This window comes from Rhea americana, unplaced genomic scaffold, assembly GCF_003343005.1.
Source record: "Rhea americana isolate MKP2758 unplaced genomic scaffold, rheAme1 scaffold_37, whole genome shotgun sequence".
NCBI lineage: Eukaryota > Metazoa > Chordata > Aves > Rheiformes > Rheidae > Rhea > Rhea americana.
This window is the reverse complement of record NW_028186501.1, coordinates 6,010,181-6,025,882: the sequence shown is the minus strand read 5'-3', so window position 1 is coordinate 6,025,882 and position 15,702 is coordinate 6,010,181. Positions and strand designations below refer to the sequence as shown.

The window sequence follows — 15,702 nt, the reverse complement described above, 5'->3', positions numbered from 1 at the left end:
AATGACAGATGGTTTGAGCCGTTTCAGCATTAAAAGATCCAGAGTGCCTTTTCACAGCCCTGGGCCCAGTTGACATGATGTTAAGAGACCCCCAGCTATCCAAATCTCAGAAGGGCTCGGAAGTTAAGTGCAGTGCTCCTCAACCTTGAGCACAAACATTTAAAAATCCCAACCTGCCAGTTAGTGAGAGTGGCTTTCTTCCGAGTATTACATTTAGCATRTGATTTTATTAGATGAGACTTTTCTCAGCCATGAAAGACTGAGTATAAATAATGATTTTAAAAGCTGCACAGACCTGCTGTCTGTAAAACAATGTGTTGCTCTAAAATTGCCAATTAGAGTTCCTAGTCATGTTATTGTGGAAGAAAGACAGCCGTGTAAAGGACGTGCGCTCTGAGAGCATATCTTGGTTTTTTTCAGATGAAGAAGCAGAAAATCCTGGTTGTTTCTCACATTTCTAATTGACATTCTGAAGATGCACATTCAGAGAAGACATGTAAATGAGCTAGTGAGTTTTATTGGGTTTTAGTTATGGCTAATAAAAACACATTTTCTGCACAGTTATTTAATTTGCATCTGTAATTGCTGCAGTTGTACATAAATTAGACATGCAATCAGGTACCTAATTCAGCCTGTCTGGTTCTGTGCTACATCCRTAATTATGTATCTTTGCTAACTTTATGTTAGGATGCAGAGACTTAGGCAAGTTTGGGAAAAATTGGCTGTTGCTATCGACTGCTTCCATGAAGGTTATACCTAAAGCCCTGCTGGAAGCCCCTTATGATAAACACTGAAGCAACACAGAGCAGCGCGGTCCCTRCCCTGCAGAATTGGCAGTCTAAACCAGGTTGGAAGGGTTTAAGTAATTTATCACAGCGCAGAGAACTGGCCGGCGAGAGCCCTGAATGAGGAGATGCTCAGCCCCGGCAAAGACGGCCAGCTTGCACCTGTGCTACCTGGAGGCTGCGAGAGACAAGCTGCTCTTGTGCCGGAGCAGGTGAAATCGCCGGTGGTCTGCAGTACAGGCTCCCAGGGCTATGTTTTTACTCTTTGGCATTTCATTCTTCCTCTGAGTACATTTTTCCTCCCAAATACGTATTTAAAGACCCCATATTCATCTCTCTTGCTTCTTCCAGTGGCGTTCTTCTGTCTGGGGTCAGTGCTTGGAAGCACATTGAGTATTTCTTCTCAAGGTCCTCTGGCACCATCGTCCCATTCTGAGCGAATCTGCCAAAACCAGAGCAGCTCTTCTCCCCAAACCCAAAAAACCCTTCTTTCTCCTCGCACACGCAGAGCAAGCCGTCAAAGACGAGAAGTCCTCAAAGTGCCTTTTGGCTCGAGCCTTTCACTTGCCCAGATAATTACCTATGCTCTGTTTGAGTTTTGCTGTGACTCCTCTTGGGGGAAGGCTATTGGTTTCTGGAGGTTGTTTGGAGTCACAAGGAAAAGGTAGAAACCTGGCTGGGTTGAAGTCGAGCTGCCAGTATGTTTCCCTGGGGCAGGGTTTTTCTCACAGGCTGCTTGGAATGTTTTTGGCTTTACCAGGACAGTTCTAGGTAATATCTGGATCAAGTTAGATGCGGCCTTGGAAGATCGGGAAGCAAACAGGGAGGAGCTGCATATCCAGCTGGACAAGAAATTACATTTTTACCCTCTCTTTGCCCTGACTAATGGAGTCAGAAGGCTGTGGCAACAGGCATTCGTCTGCCTGGGTGAATTCAGGACATATCTGCAAGACTACATGCTGTACTCTATAGGATTTTACAAAATCTTTTCACAAGGAAGTTCAATGAGTTGCCTTAGTTTCTCTGTTGTGAGACTTCAAATGGACCTGAGGGATGATTTGTGATGTTAAGAAATAATCCTGGCAGGCTAATGCTTCAGACATTTTTTCTTCACTGACTTCCTCTTTCTTTAGATGATGTCTCCTGTTTCCCGGAGCTTTGCTTGACTTTCCAGATGCATCTTTTAAACATCTTTTTAGTGGAATTATCTGAAAATATTTAGCCCTGTGAATGTATAAACCTACTCTGTTCTTCAATGATTTTGTTTCTTCACTTGATGTCTCTGTTACCATAAATTCTGTTGTTGCAGGGAGGAAGGTCTGAAGTCAAGGGAGCCTATGTTCAGCTCAAGTTTTCATTTTGGGGAGCAAAGAAAAGAGTAGCATTCATTTGAATCTCAAGCATTGTCTGGACCCCTGGTAACTGAAACTCATGYGATGTGTGATGGTTGCTGCACTGATTTCATACCGCAGCTTGACGCTCCTGCTTTATGGTTTCACTTTTAAAAGGATTTTTTCCTTTTGCCAAGTGCTTTGCTTCCATTCTTTTCACACTGTGATATTTTCTCATCATTTTTTTTTAATGACAGTGCAGTCAGGTGCTCAGAATTAGTATTTCATGATTTTTAACAAGGCTGAGAAATGTTGCTGATAATCTGGATAATGATCTGCCATTCAGATGGCCTTTATGGGTCAAGAAGCAGGTAATAGCTTCTAGCTGGAGAAYCTCTGTAAAAGGCAAATTCCTAATCTGGAGGGCTGGGCCTTTATTGTATGTGACTGTGTCAAACGCACAGATATGAATCCTTTGGAAGATGCAGCCTTCCTTTTCACTCTGTCCTTTGCCTGTTTCTGTGAACTAAGGCCTTTAATGGGTATTATACTTACAAGAATTAATGCATGGATTAACTTTGCAACATTTGCAACTTTGCAAGCCAGAGCTGGCTTCTAGCGTTCGAAAATGAACACCCTTAGGTTCTTGCTTGGTTGCGTGTCCTCCTCTCAGGCACTGTTGTCTGATCCAGACCCCTGTGTTCCCTCCTGTTGGGCACTTCTGTTTTRTGGAGTGTGTGTTCACTGAGATGAACCAAGAGTCCTTGCTCCAATATTTCTTTTTTCTTTTTCCCTTCAAAACCCTGAGGCTGAATTTGAAAGTCATTTCAAAGCAATCAAACYGGATCTTTTTTGGTGAACCAGGTGCTCAGCAAAACACAAGAGTTGCCCAGCTGCACTGCAGTGTTTCAGACTGTGGCATCTTGGATGAAAACCAGAATGTAAGAAACTTTTGAGAATGTTTTGGAAATTTTAGAGAAGATTAGCCAGAGATAAATTGGAAAGAGTGAAAARGTAATAAATTCAAATTGTCTAGTTCTAAAAGAAGTATTGGAAAGGTCAAATGCAAAACTTTCCACTGAAAGCAGCCTCTAGCTTGGATGAAAATACGCTGGAGAACCAGGTAATGAGAGCACCTAAATATCAGTGACCCTTTGCTTTCCTTGGAAGCTCAGTGGGACAGTAGCAACTGTTGATATCATTTTTCTAATAAAGTTGAAACCAGTGAAAAAGTGATTGGTATTGATTAGTGTCAGCTTCAATAAATACTTCTCCAGCTGCGGAAGACCATGCAGAAGCTGCTAGTCCAAAATAAGTGATTGTTTGGTCTTGCAGGGGCTTCCAAGGCACCAAAGCCAAGTGGAGTCTTTATTCGCTGTGGTCCTTTCGTATCTTTTTCTCATTGCCTAATTTAATGGAACTAGTGTCAGCCAAGTGCAGTTTTGTCTGACTTTCAAAAACGTTAATTTTCAGCACTGATTTAGTTTCAAATCTGCGTGAACAAATACTATACGTGGATTAAAGGAGACAGTGTATGTGATACCAGGGTTGCTGAAGAGATGTGTAGGAAGCTAGGCTTTTAGAGAACTATAACCTGTTCAGACACTCCAGCACCCAAAGTGTACCCTTTTCAGCTGATCTACCAAAAGAAATAAGCTATACCTCCAAACCTTGCTTCTCCTGTGCTACCAGACATCACCACTTACATTAAGTTCAGTTAGTGCTTAACTTGTTGTTTAGGTGCATACAGTTTTCTTCCTTTGGTGGGAATGTGAAAATATAAAGAATTTCTCTCTTGAACAGCTGAGAAAGTAGTGTTTTCTTGCTCAGCAAGAACTCATAAGAGAATGCRGAGCTGCTTTCTTCTGATTCAGATACTTCAGTTCAGAGGACTATATTACCACTTCTATAGAACAGTTTGTATTAGCAATAAATACTTTCAACGTACAATCAGTATTTCTGTCTAAATATTCAGATTTTTAGAAGAAGCAAGCAGAAGGATATATTTATAAACAGCATTTTATCTTTTGCTTCCTACGTGTGAGCATAAAATATGGAGAGAGAGCTCACCATAAAATATGGAGGGAAAGCCAGACAGCACTGAGTACAACTTGCTTATCAATAATACATAAATAACCCGACGAATATCCAGAGGTTCTGAAATGATGGTTGTCCTCTTGGAAGAAGGGGCATAGATGGTGCAAAAAGCTGTTGGCTTTTGGAAATATATTTATTAATTTATTATTTTCCATTTGTTCCAGTGTTCGTTGTTTAATCAGTCACAGACTTTTTAAGAATCGAGTGAACTAACAGCAGCTTGGTTGGCAAATCTTTAACCAGATAGAAACAAATAATCAGAACCAAATATTTGGATAAAACTGTAACTCATTGCAGAAACACAGAATATTGAGTGACTCTGTTTTTACCACAGTGTTAGAATGTATCAGTTAGTGGTTGTCTTTACTACTTAYGTCAACACAGCTCTCAGTTACCTTCTTGATTATTCTAGCAACTGCCTTTATAAGGAATTTTAATAGTTTCTTCAGTGTTGGCTTTGACATTTCCCATTCACTATGCAAAAGTAACAGGTTGGAGGCTAAGCATGCTTTGTACACTGCTACAGTTCAGGAGGCAGCAACTATTTGAATAACTGTTTTTATCCTTAATAGCTTCCACTGTTTCTCTAATAGCTATTGACCTGTCTGGCCTTTATAGTTAGTATCGTTAAAGGGACTGTAATTAATTTTTTTGAATTGAGTTTGCTGCTGTTTCTGATAGTTTGCCAACGTGCTTGTCTCCCATTAAAAACCTATTAACAGAAGTTCTAATTAAAATGTTCACTAGCAAGTGAATTGTCCCCCAGTCCTGCAGCTGTTATACCTCCTTAAAATACAAAATTCTTCCATTTTAGCTATTTTACATATATATAAAGGAATATAAAWGGAATAAAAGAATGATTCTTCTCAGCCTTTCTCACTGGATAGACACTGTGGATTTATTTTTCAAAGCCCGATCGCACTTTCTAGATTAGCAGAGTTGTCATTTAATACTAAAGCATTTTTATAATATTCTGCARAGTGAACACAAATACGATTCTTGACCACTTTAAACCTTATTTATACTGACAGAGAAAGATGATATTGTCTTCAAAGTGCAAGAGAGAAATTCCTTTTTACATCATTCTCGAAGGCATTTTATTTTGAGTTGCAATGGGTCTGACTTTGTCCCTGTAGGAGAGTTCTCTAAAACCTGCCAGAGAGTATTATGTCCTCCCACCTACATCTCATTTCATAGACAAGCGACCTCAGTTTGATTAGGCTGCAAGCCAATCTGAAGGACAAGCCAGACAGCACTGAGTACAACTTGCTTATCAATAATACATAAATAACCCGACGAATATCCAGAGGTTCTGAAATGATGGTTGACCCCTTAGAAGAAGGGGCATAGATGATGCAAAGAGGCACATGGAACATGTTTTTTCCTTGGAGTTATGCAATTTTTTATTTTTTTATGATACAAGCTATTGAATTTTCATTAAACTTCATACAGATAAAGAAGGAAGAACACCGAAAATGCTGAAAAATTTCATGCAGCAGGTTTGAAGCAACCTGTTTCCCTTCTTTCCCTTGAATTGTCTTATATTATTAAACAAGTCTGTGAAATGGGACTTGAAGTGCTTTGTTTTGTGTTGGAAGAGTAACRCTTGATTTCAGATCAACTGAATCTTTATTTTTTTCTTCATTTTTTAAAAACTTTCAGTGTCCAAGTCCTTTTGACCCAAAAGGAATTAAAAATATCTTGGAACTGCCAGAAAGCCAAACAACTAAATGTTGACCTGGCTCTAATCCCTCTAAAGCCTAGAGATATTAACGCTAAATTTATCTTGAAAAAGGAACATTAAAGTCCTGCCCGTGTGCATTGGGGAGATGGATTGCCTTGCGAAACTCGGATCTCACGTCTGCCTTTCCTGAAGCTCACAGGGTTTTCGCAGCCTGTGGCTCTCGTGGGGCTGGGAAGCATGAGGTTGGAGCAAGCCTTGAACAGTGCCTGGAGGCAGTGGGAAATTGCAGCAGCAACGCTGGCYGTGATGCATTTTCACCTTCCCCTTCTGCATTTGTGTTACTTGAACGTCCACCTCCTGATTTGCTTTCTTCTCAGCCTGTTTTGGTAGCTACACATCCATCCATCTTTCCTTCCTCCCTTCCTTCTTTCTCCTCTCTCTTGATTGCTGGTGCATGCTTGTTTAAGTGCTGTATTTTGAAAGTATCATTTCTCAAACGTTGTTTTCGGGACCGAGGTTTCACACCCCCGTGCTGTAGTAGGAAAAAGCAGTATTTAGCCGGTTGCCCTTTTTAGTACCTGACAGATTCAGACTGCAATTTGAGAAATTCCTGCTTCCTCCAAGTTAGCTTTGTCTTTTTGACAGTCTTTAATCAAATGCAGCTGCTTTTACTACTGAAGAAAGGCCAAGCAGATTTAGCAAGAAAGGGTATTTTCAAAACATAGGGTAAATTACAACTTGTTATTGCCCTGATTGAAATCCTACCAGCATAAGTAGCCAAAGCATCACACGTTGCGCTGCCGTTGCTCAGACTGCCTGGGTGATGCTCCCTGCTTGCTAAATTCAAATTAAACTTTTTTTTTTCCCTGCCTGCTGATTTCTGGTATAATATTTTGAGACGTACAAGAAGCTGATTGAATGTAGAGGAAGTTCAGATTGCACACATTTTTCACCCTAGTGTTTGGAAAACTTTCTTCCTACACTTTCCTTTAAAAAGTGAACAGAGCAGACTGTTTACACTGTCTAATTAAAAGATCACTGCGATTGTATAGAAGCACAGGAGCTGTTTGCAGTGTCATCTGTGTGACACATTATTTACAGTGATGAGATTTATACTATGTTTATTATAATAGACATCGAACACATTTAATTGGATCATTTACAACTTCGTGGGACTTTATAGCTCACAAAAGAGCTCCCCTTTAAAAATGATGATATAATTCTACTTTCAAACATTACCAAAAGGAAAGATTTGTTGTTCTGTGGCTATGGCTGAGAGGCATTGGAAAGATATGTATTTGCTTCAGACCTGTTATTTTTCATAGGTATTTCTAATGTATACTTACTGTATTTATTTCTTCATCTTTTCTCCCCACCTGCCTCCCCTAGTGGTAGGAATTTGAGATCTGTTCAGCTGTGTGTTTTTTAATGTTTGTTAAACTTCAATTAAACTTAATTTCCCCTTCTTGCAGCATGGATGCCTCATAGCAAGACACCTGGCGTTTCCCTGTAAGCTGTTGGTATTCAGGCCTCGTTGCCGTGCTTTGGCATTTCATCCTGCTAAAAATGCAAATGGGATTGTTAGACACGTCACCTGCAAAGCCAGGGGGTCAGCGAGGCGCCTTATTTAATGTGCTAATTTACTGTAATTTACTCATGCTTGGAATACGGATCGCCCCTTCGAACAGCTCAGTGGCAGGCTTGAAAACAGCCCGTAAGCGTTTCCTTAAAGCCCGGTGGTGGTAGTGGGGGGAAAGCGGTGGGTCATACCCTGACCCCTCGGTCAAAGTGAAGTGAAATGACACTGCGTTTGGGACGTTTTAGTTTCTTCTTGCACCCGTGGATAGCGTGTGAGCYGCCGACACGGAGCGCCCGGCTGCTGCGGTGCCTGGCTGTGGGGTGCCGCGGGCTCCCCGTGCGCTCCCCGTGCTTAGTGACGGATGTTTTATTGCATAAACACTGCCGTGATGCTAAGTACTGTGCAATTTAGTGAGTTAATTATGCATTAGCTGCAAATGAGACCAAGCAAGTTTTCGAGCTCCCTTTTGCAGCTCTCTGTGATTCGTTTAAAGCAGAGCCCAAGTTACGAGTGGGCACCCGTGAACGGTGCGTGGGGGCCAGAGGCGGCGTAACTTGGCGGGCGCAGGCGCTCTCGTGCAGACCRTGTAAACTGGTGCAACGGGGTAAGTCAGGCAATACCTGCTTTGCAAGTCTCAGACTCTAAGATACCGGCCTGTTTACAATGACTTGCCAAAATATTTGCAAGATAAGCATTTTCCAGATGCTATCATTAAGTCAATGCCAAGTGAAACTTAAAGGTTGACCCATAAATTAATTTTCTACAGAATGGCTTCCCCTCCCCCCCTTTTAAGCTTGTTTTTAATTCTCCAGTTGCACACATCTCGCTCTTTCAGTATTTCGTGCTAAATTGTGAAATCTTTATTTGCATTAGTAAGGTTGATAGGTGAAATTTTTCTGAAGGATTTGTTTTTCTCTTGGAAAAACTTGATGTTCTACTCTCAAAATACTCCGTTTCAGCAAGGTCAGAATGGTTTGTTTGCCTGGTTGGTTTTACCTTTTTTTTTTTTTTCCTCCTTTTTGACTATTGTGTTCGAATACGAAAGTTAAAATTGCAGCGCAATGCATTTCATGGCTTTGCAGCAAAATATGTTAACCCAAGATGTTACCTTGCTATCACTTAATCTTTTAAAAATGCAGTTGTCTTTCATCGCTGTGTTACCCATTGCCTGATTGTGAGTTGAGTTTAGTTTTSAACTCTTCAGCAGTGTAATACCTTTTCTTTGTTGTGGCATGCCAGAAAATACCTCCTTGGCACCAGCTAGCTGCGGTTATTCTTAGTGCCTCTTGGCCGGCTCTTTGCCAAGACGTCCGCCTGGCCGTTGTCACTGGGCTAATTGGTGCTGCCCGGGGAAAAGACTTATTTTTCACTTCTGGAAGTTCTCCTGTATTTTGCCACTTTGGTAACGTTCAGCTTTATTAGTCTTTGTAACTGTGATTCAAGAAGACCCTTGAGCTCATTCCTCAATTTAATGTTACTGTGCTGTGGTAGAGGTGACAGTGAAGAAGGAGAATTGAGGTTCTCCTATCCTTGTAGCTCGGATGGTAACCTCACCTTCGCTCCGGGCTCGCCGGGTGAAGGAAGCGGAGCGCTGCACCCAAACCGTGGTTATRATGACGAAGATGTCGGGTGCGTACGTGTTTGTGCGTTTGTAAATAGCACAGCAGCACGCAGCTACAGCAYGGGTAACGTGCATTCGTTTGGCTAATGTGGGACAACTGTCCTGCCCAAGGAAGGTTCTGGGTCAAAATGTGACTTGCCTAGAAATGGCGTTAAGAGGCAGGACGCTCATAACGGGATCATATGATTAGCCAGGTGTGCAGCCCCCCAGTTTCCATTTAAATTCCTGCTTTTTTTGCAGATAAGGGCTGGAGTAGGATTCGTGACCTCTTTGAGGATACCGGCTGCGTATTTGTTCTGTGGGCTGCACTAGTGTGGTCTTGCTCTTGGTTTATACAAAAAAAGTGGAAGAGAAAGAATTTGAACACACACCCAAAAAGAATTTGATACTTGCTCTTAGGTAAGGGTTTACCAGGCGGCAGCCACCGTGTTAATCCGTGATTCCAGAGATCACATGAATCCTGCGAAAACCAAGTTCTAGTTAAATTTCTGTTGAGGCACTGTCCTCTTGGGGATGCTTTTTTAAACAGGACTAACTCTGTAGCACGTCACCGTTGTACCGTGTGCGATTTCCTTCTCCTGTATAGGCTGTTTGCAGTTTGCTTTCACCCCACAGCAGCTCTCCATTTTAGTTCACCTTGATGGATTTACCCAGTTTTCTTATGAATGATATATAGCATACGGGCCCAAACGCAGGCCGTAGTATGAAAAAGGGATTTATAAATTAYGAAAGACCAAAGTGGCTGAACAGGAATGTAAAGGGGAGAAGGAGAGACAGACAGAGGATGTTTAGAGAATGAAAGAGAAAGCAAAGGGAAAGGTGAGAAGGACTGTAAATATCAGCAGTTTTATATATATAAAATGACAAAATCAAGGAAACTATTGKTTTGCAAATGAACGAGGCACATCATAAATGTACACAACTGGCAGGAATTAAAAAAAAAAACAAAGCTGAGGAACTTGAAAAACGTCGGGATAAAGAGCAAGATTTGTTGGCTGTTTGTTGCTGTCTTGGACCTCCATGGTTTGGGCTTCAATTACCAGGGCAGACAAATGAGGACTTCAGTACGTACATGAGCCGGCTCGTTGGGGGCTAACAGCGAAGTYGGTCAGTCGTGGAGGACAGGCAGGGCCGGTGGACGCGTAGCAGGGAGCAGTAYGGGCAGGCGGCCGGCGATTTCGCGCGCCGTTCCCGAAAGAGCAGCCCCTTGGCAGGCGGTCAGGGGCGGCTGGTGCTATTCCAGAGGTGCAGGCGTACCCGAGCAGCGGGTGCTGCTGGTGGCTTTAGCGGCGAGCTAAAGCGAGTCCGTGCTGCCTGCTGGCGCTTCGCTGCCGCCGAGCCCGCGTTCGCGGCAGCGGGCGACGGACGGCCTCGCGCCTGCGCTGCGATGGTCCCGGCCTCCGAGGCGCGTTGCTGGTGGCCGCGTTGCAGCCGAGCAGCGCGCGCTCCGGAGGTGGCCTCGCCGCCACGCCGGGCTGCATGTGCAGGTGTGCGGCCGCAACAGCCCTGCGTCCAGCGGTGCTTCCCTGGCCTTCGGTCTGAGTCACCGGAGTTAAAATAAAAAATAAATAAATAAATAATAATAAAAAAAAACCCTGTTGTTTACAGCAGCCAGGAGCTCCTTGGGAAGCGTGTCCTGGGACCAGGGGTCAGGCGCGATGCAGTGAGTTGGAAAGGCTCTGTCTCGCGAGTCCACCAAGGAGGTCTTCTGCAGTCAGCTCAGGTATCTGCCTGGTCCTGCTGTGACAAATGAAGCATCTGCAAAGGAAAACAAGCTGCATTGCAAATGTTGGCCGGCCAGTCTGAATGCTGCACACTCATATTTAAAAGGAAATTAGAGTGGCTTGCTCTGTTGGCAAGCCTCAGATGGTGGCTGTGAACAAATCCCATRGCTGAGTCTCCCACCTGCCTGCCCTGGTCTCTGCTCTGTGCTTTCCCCAAAACACCTTTCCCCCCTACAAGGAAGAGAAGGTAAAAACTAGTTGTTGTTTTGTTGGGACGCTGTTGCRTCTGTGAGTCTGGCGAACCCTGAAGCAGATGGTATTTTTAAAGTGCAGTAGATTCACAAGAGACTCCTAAGAATTGTAGGTGCAACCGTATTTCCCTGAGCTTTGTGGTAAGTGTTATCAAACAGCAGAACAAGATCACGGCCCAGGCCTGCGGTTCTGCTGGGTSTCATGAAGGGAGCGACAGAAAACGCGGGGAGAGGCAGAGTTCTCATGGCAGGCAGCGTGTTCACCCTTCGGTAACTCACAGCATCTGTTTGACAGAACGGGTAAGGCAGAATCAGAAGATCTRCTGTAACTAGGTTTGTGGAAAGCACATGATATCAAAGATTAATGAACAAKGCAAAATTTCCCAGAAAATAAGGTGGTGTCAGAGATCCTGAATTGTCACAGGTGGAAAATTCCTGTATTAGACTATCAGGGTGTGCCGGGGGGTCCGGTGCTAAGACTTTGATGCTGTGGTTGATACAGGCTGGATGATGGCTTGAAGCCCTGCACAGGTTCACAACCGGAACAGTTTCCGTGCGAGAGCAAGCAGATGTGACTGTGGACTGGGACCCTGCACGTTGCTTGGAAGAGAGCAGAGCGGAGGGAGCTCATATGATGTGTAATGGTGGAAACGATTTGCACCTGCACAGTACAAAGACCTTTTCTGTTTAGGTCTCGATGTGCTCTACACACAGTAATGAATCACGGGGCTGTCACAGCTAGGGACATCATCTGGTTCTTGAGTCAGCARACGACAAGGATTTTGCTACCTAAGAGCAGGTGGGATCGCCTGCTTGCATTACCGGCAAGCAAAAATGGAGGACACCTAAAGCTGGGTTCTGCACATGCTTCTCCCTTGGCAGACTGTTGCCCAGGACTCAGCTATCATCTTCCAGCATCACAGGGAARGTCTGTGTCAGAGGCAGGCAGACAACCCAGCTTGCCTGGCTTCCAGTTTTATGCTTTAGCTACAAGCACAGCTTTGCCTTCTATCAACGACTTGGTCACTTTTTCTGTTGAGCTGGAAGATGACTTGCAGTATTAGGAGAAAATCACTGAAACATCAATGATCTTTTTAGCTGGCTTGAAAGAAAAGGCAGAATTTGTGAGGGATTTGTGGGTGAACTGTTGCAGTGCTGCTGTCCTTTGATTTATTCTGGATAGCCAGCTCAAGAGAAAAATAAAACTCTGTCTCTCAGGGTTTAACTTTCWTAAATGTGAACTTTTTCTAGTAGGAACAAGAAGATTTCAAAACTGGCTATTGTTAGCCCYTGCAAATGCCAAGTGTCTGCTCTTGGGAGATGGAGAACAAAGTTGGCAGCAATAATTAGTGGCTGATGCACTGATTTGGCAAAAGTTACTGAAAATGAACATCTGATGGAGAGGTCTTGGATGATTTAGTAAAATACAGTGCAGCCTGAGATGACTTTTGGAAAGTTATTGTACAAGGTGCTGGGGTAATTAGAAGGAAGATAATGTGTGAAAGGGGAGTTTGGTGTCCCGTTTAGTTCTTTGAGTTATTCCTTTGTCTTTTCTGGCACATTGTTAAGAATATAACAATACAGCAACAGAATTATCTGAAGTAACAGGAAAGTTGAGATGTCAAATCTAAGGTTAATGGGTGGATAGGGCAGAAGCTCAAACCTGACAAATTTCTGATTTACCATGGATGGAATTGTGTTTCATTCCTTCTATAGTAAGGTATGGGTATTAATTTGATTTGGATATTACTGTCATTTATGAGCAAATGCGACATTGGCATAACGTAGTGTGGGCAAATGAATCCGACAGTTTGTCACCCGAGAGACGGCGAGGCAGAGGAGTGCAGATGAGGAATGTGTGATGTGTGGTCGGGCTCTGCGTGGAGGCATCCCTCGCTGTCACGAGAGAGGCCCCCGGGAAGTCAGTGGGAAGCCAGGATGTGAATCAAAAGTCTTGCAGCTACTGTCAGAAATGTTTTGAGCTGGGCTGCTGGTATTGGGACGATTCCGGTGGCGGCTGGAGCCGGCGCGGCTCGCTCTCCGATGGGGAGCACACGGGGTCGGTTCCTCGGCAGWGCCAGTGCTACCACGCTGCCACCCAAGGGACAGAGATGAATGAGGGTGTGGGGGATTTTATGCCATCAAGCAAAATTTAAAATAGTTGGCACCCACTGATAGTGAGAGGACTCCCAGGGAACCTCGGGAGTCCCCGGGGCTGTCAGGGTTAGAGGGTCACAGTGCTGAAATGAGGAGCAAAGAGGGAGGACAGGGAGTTTTCCCTGGATGGTAGGGTCACGTTGTGCTTCCAGCTGATTTACTCACAGCAGGAACGAAGAGCCCACGCCAGCAGTTAGTTTGACTTCAACACATGAGACAGGAAAGAAAGGAAAGCACAAAAGCTCTAGATGCCTTGACAGCTAGCTGTGCGCCAAGATAGCAGCGCGGCGGCGGGGGCTGGCCTGCCCCGCAGTGAGCAGAGCTGCCGACCCGCGGGCCCCGGGAGCCCCCGTCCGCAGTCTCGCGCCCGGAGGCCGTCCCTCGCCCCCTGCCAACCACCGCGGCTTTGCGGCAGCTTGTCCAGTGGCTTTGGCCGTGCCGCTTATCACTGTAGTTTTTGTAAGCAGCAGAGAGCGGACACAACCCGCAGCCCCTGCCAGCCTATCTCACTTTCTAGAGAGCTTGTAAGATTTATTGTTAAATTTCAAAGTAACTGTGATTTGCCTTACAGATCATGAATATATGATTTGCCCCATGATCCTATAGCAAATCTCCTGGGACCTCTGTGATAGTAAAGTAATTACTTTTGGGCGCTAGCAAGGATTAACTGTGAAGCTTTCCCAGTGGAGCAAACCACGAGATGGGGCTGCAGCTGGCTGCCTGACAGGCCTGGAGCCCTGATAAAGAGCTTTCCCCATCGTGGCGAGGCTTGGCTGCTTCCCTCCGCCACGGCCAGCCTGCAAGTGACAGCTGGGCTCTGCGTGAAGAGCAAATTTTCGTGCTGAATCATTCATTCTGCCCAACCTCATTTTAAAAACTTCCAGCAGCCCCAGGAGCAGAAGCTGCTGGGAGCCTCGAGGCTGGCAATGTGAACACGGTCGCTGGGTTCACTGGCTGCGTCAAAATCTGCCCTCCCTGGAGAAGGCCTTTGTGGCTCTGTGGGGGTGTAGGAGCCCCACATGGGTATGTTTTTGGGCCAGGTGCTGGCATGTGGGACTCCGTGGGGYGATAGAGGGAAGAGCTTCCAGTGCAGCACAGGGGTCTCGTGTCCTTAAAGGTTGGGGAAGAAGTGGTAAAAGGCTGTCCAGGCATGTATGTCTTTCCACGGTTGTCCTTTGAGTGCAGGTCTCTTGCAGGAGGCACAGAGACGAGCATCTCTCCCACTCAGGCATGTGCAAGACACAGTGCAAAGCAAAGGAGAAGGCCAGTAGTGGAGATGGGAGATGGGGGGCAGCGTGCACCTCTCCGCCGGCCAGCTGGAGGCCCGATGGGGCTGCCCGGGCTGCGGCAGGCAGCTCTTGGGAAGCTCTGCGCCCCTCACGCCTTGCCCAGGRGCTGCTGCGATGGGCACCTAAGGAACCGTCCTAAGGCAAGAGCACACGTAAYGAGCCTAATAACCTGGTGACTTGTTCATCTCCTCCAAAGCAGCCCCTTCTGATGTGAAAACTTGAATAAATGAAGATGGAAAATCCACTTTCTTTTGTAGCGTTTCCAAGTGCTGTTTCTTGCATCTGCTTTGAAGGTGACAACTTTCACTTCCAGCCTTTGCTTTCTGTTATGTTTTTTCTGAACTAAGCACTAGAAGCCTTTAATAAATCCACAGTTCTCTCCCTGCTGTTCTGAGCCTCTTTGAACAAATCTTTTTCTACCATTCACTGGAATCAAGAGACTCTTGCTGGGCCTCCTAGGGRCCCATTGTAATGCAAATGGTGATAATGATATTAATGGTAATCGTTGTTATTCTATAGGGTGAAATGTCAAGAGTCCTTATTTTCAAGTTAGTTTTCAGTATGCAGAAGCCACGTCAAGCATATCCCGTTCTGTCAGAGCGCGTACTTTTTCTATGGGGGCACTATTAGAAACAGTTAATAAATCTGGCCAGTCTTGCACCTGATGTTCTTTGACATACAGTAATGCAATGTGACATGACAAATTTAGAATGAWGGATGAAAAGCTGCTAAAATAAATACTTTCATGTAGCTACAACTGAATTCATTTTATATCTAAAATATGTTCCTGAGTTGTAAAGATAAAAAAGATCCATGTCACTGTTCTTGATTCACTTGTGTGTATCTGGGAAAGGAGTTGAGGTGTTGAAAGGGTAGGACTGCTTTACTGCTACATGTCTGAGTGTGAAAAAGTTATATCAGCAACTGCACTTGCCTTGAAATATGATTCTGGGGGCCGGAGGATCGTGTTTTGAAGTGTGGTGCCTGTCTTTAACGATGGTTCTGAAGCTGAGGACATCTGTGGTAGCACAAGGCCCCTGAACAGTCTCGTTCTGTTACAAGCGTCTCTGAGTGTTCTCCTGCAAACAGCTGCATTGTTCTCATCAGACACGGGTATGACTTAAAATACTCTTGGCCTTGTATTTATTATGCGATACTGCTTGTAGAAAGTGTTGCTTTTGCTT

General features: G+C 44.6%; 1 protein-coding gene across 1 annotated transcript in view; it reads left to right on the top strand.

The window, feature by feature from the left end:
- Window positions 1-15,702, top strand: part of ADAMTS2 (ADAM metallopeptidase with thrombospondin type 1 motif 2) — a 186,529-nt gene that overhangs the window by 109,104 nt on the left and 61,723 nt on the right. The gene's annotated exons all lie outside the window — the stretch shown is intronic.